The sequence below is a fragment of the Gastrolobium bilobum genome, unplaced genomic scaffold (genome assembly GCF_033153095.1).
Source record: "Gastrolobium bilobum isolate Gb01-03AN ecotype WA unplaced genomic scaffold, APGP_CSIRO_Gbil_v1 utg7295, whole genome shotgun sequence".
NCBI classification, from domain to species: Eukaryota; Viridiplantae; Streptophyta; class Magnoliopsida; order Fabales; family Fabaceae; genus Gastrolobium; species Gastrolobium bilobum.
The window spans coordinates 1,635-5,981 of NW_026898317.1; the positions used below are offsets into that span (position 1 = coordinate 1,635).

A 4,347-nucleotide genomic window follows, 5' to 3' on the forward strand; every position below is an offset into this window, starting at 1 on the left:
ACAGGTGTTGCGTCTTCCGGTTTGATTTCAGCAGACTCATTGCTCTGGACCTTCTCTTCTGGTCCTGTCTGAGCTTCAAGGTGTGAAAGGTCAGTGGCTTCTTCAGCTTCCTTTCCTATGGGCTGTTTTGCTGGTTCGCGCTTCCGAGGTCGTGCCACTAAATCTGGGGGTGGTAAGGTCTTTCCATCTCGTAGGCTTATAGCATTACAATGCTCCTGGTTATCCTGAGACGGCTTTCTGTGTCACTAGGGAGTGTCCCTGGTTGCCTCTGCTTGAGTGCTCCAGCCAGCTGACCAATTTAGGTTTCTAGGTTTCGCATGGCTGCGCTGTTCTGATTCATGTACTCCTTGACAGAAGTCTCAAAGGATTGGGACTTCCTTTCACCCTTATCCCAGTTTTGTTGGTTCTGCCTGGGATACGGGGGTCGGTTCTGGTAGTTTCCTCCACTACCTCCAGCATTATTCTGATTCCTCCAGCCTCGGTTATTGTTCCCTTGATAGTTGTCATTGCTCCTGTTATTGCTGTCATACCCTCCTGCATAGCATACAACAGCTAGATTGTTACAGTCCTCATATTCATGAGGACCTCCACAAGTGGGGCAACTCTGACTTGATTGAGTCAAGAGAAGTTGCTCAGTTGGTTTTTTTTGTTCCATGGGCTTCTAGTTTTTTATAGTGTTCTGGAGCGAAGCCATTTGTGCTGAAAGAGCATCAGCTGAGCTTAGCTCAAGAACTCCTGCTTTCTTAGGAGCACTGTGTCGTGTGGAAGGCCATGAAATATGTTTTTTTGAAAGTTTTTCCAACAACTGGTAGGTTTCTGGATAAGTAAAATCCAAAAGATCTCCCTCTGCAGCTGCATCAACAGTTGCTTTCAATGGTGGGGTTAATCCATGATAGAACGTGTGAATGATGCCCCAATCAGAAACTCCATGATTCGGGCAAATTCGTATCAACTCTTTAAAGCGTTCCCACGCTTCATACAGACTTTCTCCATCATACATTTGAAAGGAAGCTATATCAGCCCTCACTTGGGCTTGTTTTGCTTGGGAGAAAAATCGGGTAACAAATTGTTCCGCCAATTTCTCCCAATTAGTGATGGAGTTTGGGGGCAATGTTCTCCTCCATTCTTTGGCTTTTCCAGCTAAGGAAAATGGAAAAAGCCGCATCCGCATGTTTTCTTCCGAAATACCGTGAACTTTGAAATTATCAACTATCTCAGTGAAATTGTCCAAATGACTGTGAGGGTCTTCCATGGGCAGTCCATGGAACTGACCAACGTTCATAATCATTTGGAACATTGCAGGTTTTATTTCAAAGTTCGGGATATTCAAGGGAAGGGGAACATACCCTCGTTCTGGACCATTTTTGAAGGGAGCAGTCATATCATTCAATGATGGCCCTCTTCCTTCATTCGGTCCTTGTTCAGGCTCATGATTATGATTTCCATTGTTATCATTGTTTACAACCTCCTCCATTGTAATATTTCTCAACCTTTGAATTCTTCTTCTATTTCTGAAGGTTCTCTCGGGTTCTGGATCAAAAAGTACTATTTCCAGTCCAAGTTCTGTAGGTTCTGTGCTCATACAAATGGAGGAGGTCTATCAAAACAAAAAGACTGCAATTTAAACAACAAAAATGTTTCCTTAAAAACGCCCTTTCTTGCCAAATGATCCCCGGCAATGGCGCCAATTGCTTGGTCGAACCGAAAACTGCTCGGGAATATCTTTTCAGAGAGCAAGAGTGCAGAGTAATAATCAGGATTGCCAACAGGAGCAATCTACTCTGACTAAGAGCAACCATCTTCAACTATACGCAAGCGTACGTGTCAAGCAATATAGGGTATTGTAGCCCCAGATTTATCGTCCTCAGGGAGCAGTTGTGAAGTAAGAAGCGCTAAAGGAAACTTAATTTGTAAAATGGAGCAATAAAAGAAATTACTATTCTCAGCTAAGCTTCACAAAGAGCAATCTCTGGGCAGCTAGTTAAACAATGTTAACCATTCTGAACCAGATGAGAGCAATGAATGACTTAGCACGGTCATCGAATAAAAAGGCATCAATTGAAGTAACTTCAAGAGCAGTCAAGGAAATGAAAGTAAGAGCATCAGCTGGTAAAACACAGTTCAGTTATCGTGAGGAAAAAGTTGTGATAGAAGTTTGAGTTAAGATTAATTTCACAAAAAGTCAAGTAGGTGTTACGGGTTCCATGTTTTCATCCCTTTGGTTAACCCTGCTTGGTAGCATAGTTTACAAGTGGATTTTGCTCCTTCCCTTGTTTTGCTATAGGTAAGCAGAGGGTAAGGCCTTACTCTCCACGTTACTCCATAGTACTTGGAGTTATATGCAAGGAAACCATGCTGCCTTCTCAAAAGAGCATGGATTCACATGGCAGTGCTCCCCATTCCAGGTGTTTCTCCCTCCTTTCTTCAGGCTAAACTACCCCAGGATCTTAATAATGCTCCACACGCCTTTGTCAGTGTTTCATCAACCGAGTGGTCCCGGGATGAGGTTGCCAGCCCAAAGGGTTTCACAAAATCAATAAATTAAACCAAAGAGCAACTTAAAATTCATTTATAAAATATGTGTTCCTTACAAAGTTATCCTAAGACAAAAGTGATTACTTCTATGGAACCCTCACCTACTTAGAGGAAGTTAGCTCCTAGTGAGCATTTTTACAAAAAGAAAAAAAACAAAGAGACAACCAGTTTTAGGATGGGCGCTCATCCTCCTTTTATGAGGATTGCTTATTCCTTTTATAGGGTTCTTCATTTGATCTCCATTGTTCCTTTCATCAAGGGTCATGCTTTGTTTAAATCCTCTCCAATGGTAGCTTTGCTTCTTGCCAGCTCAGCTCCGAATAGAGATCCTCTCCAATGGTAGCCTTTCTTTTCGCCAGCTTGGCCTTAAATGGAGATGGTCCCCCTTGCTTTTGGCTCCCTTTGTGAGTAGGAGTATCGGATTCAGGGAGGCACCTCCACTCCTTCTGCTGCAGCTGACGTGGCTGCTTTTGATTGCTCAGCTCCTTTGCTTTCGTACTGTAGCAGAGGTAGCACCTCCACCTTCTCTGTTGTGGCTGACGTGGCAGCTTCCCATTGCTTCCTTTGACTGCTGTTGTACTGCAGCAGGCTTTTTTTTCCTTTCTGCGCAACACTCCTTCTTCTATCTTCATTTTGTGGTTCCTTCTGATGGGCCTTAGGTGTCCTGAACAAAGCAAACTAACCCAATAGTCATATGTGAAAAAGATAATGTTAAATTTTCTCCAGGTCTACCTTAATTCCCACTTTCGGTATTGCTCTGGTCCACTATTCAAAACAGTTGCTCTATATGGAAAAAAGAAGGTTGAAGGGAGTGATTTATAACCAAACATGGGTTTTGTGGAACAATTTACACTTAATGGGCCTCAACTTTTGAGGACCATCATCCGACAAGAGTCTTTAAGTTCTCCCGAACCTCCACGTCATCAGGCTGCACTACGTGCGAAGGATCTGCTATATACCTCCGAAGCTGAGACACGTGAAACATGTCGTGGATGTTGGCCAAGTTCAGAGGCAAGGCAAGCTGGTAGGTAATAGGCCCTACCCTACCAAGAATCTGGTATGACCCTATAAATCTCGGGCTAAGCTTCCTCACTCCGAGACCCGACCAGCACCGGTGACGGGTGAAAGTCTCACTAACACGTGCTCACCCTCACTGAACTCCAGTGGACGATGCTTGACATCATAGTAACTCTTCTGGCGATTCTGTGCATGCTTCATGTAACACCCCGTGTATATATCCGACAATGTTATCATAATATCGTATTAAGCTGCGCTTAATTAAAAATGCGGAATTACTTTTTCTTTTCAATTATGATGCCATTAACATTACCAACTTGCTTAATAATCAATTAATAAAACATCGCCTGTATGTAATTGCAATAAAACAGCTAACTGAAATACCTCATAACATAGATAATATAAGTGTGGCTCTAGTTGCGGAACTACAACAATATAGACCGGACCATCTAACAGTTTATACAACTCCAATCTAAAAAGTACTAACAGAAAGTGTCATGGACAATCCCCATGCTCACTCAAATAAGGCAACATGCCCAACATCAGTCTCAACAACAACATAATGATAAAAGGCATAAAACATAATCAGCATCAATATCCAGTCATGCTAACAAATAAGCAGAAACAACATAATCAGTTAAGCTCCGGCCTCCTGCCGCCTGAGGTATCAGTACTCATACTACCTGATCCTGAAATAAGCATTCCCCAAACGTGGGGTAAGATCTCTAATCTAGAAATCTCAGTAAGTCAGTGAGTCCTCAAGGATCTTCCACCCCAAGCTCACTTACATGTGCA

The 4,347-nt window shown here is 42.9% G+C and overlaps 1 non-coding gene across 1 annotated transcript; it reads left to right on the plus strand.

Annotated features, from left to right (window-relative positions):
- The first annotated feature begins 923 nt into the window (after positions 1-923).
- On the plus strand, positions 924-1,028 carry LOC133314868 (small nucleolar RNA R71). The gene has a single exon (XR_009752015.1). It is a non-coding gene; the product is annotated as a small nucleolar RNA R71 (small nucleolar RNA).
- Positions 1,029-4,347: the final 3,319 nt, after the last annotated feature.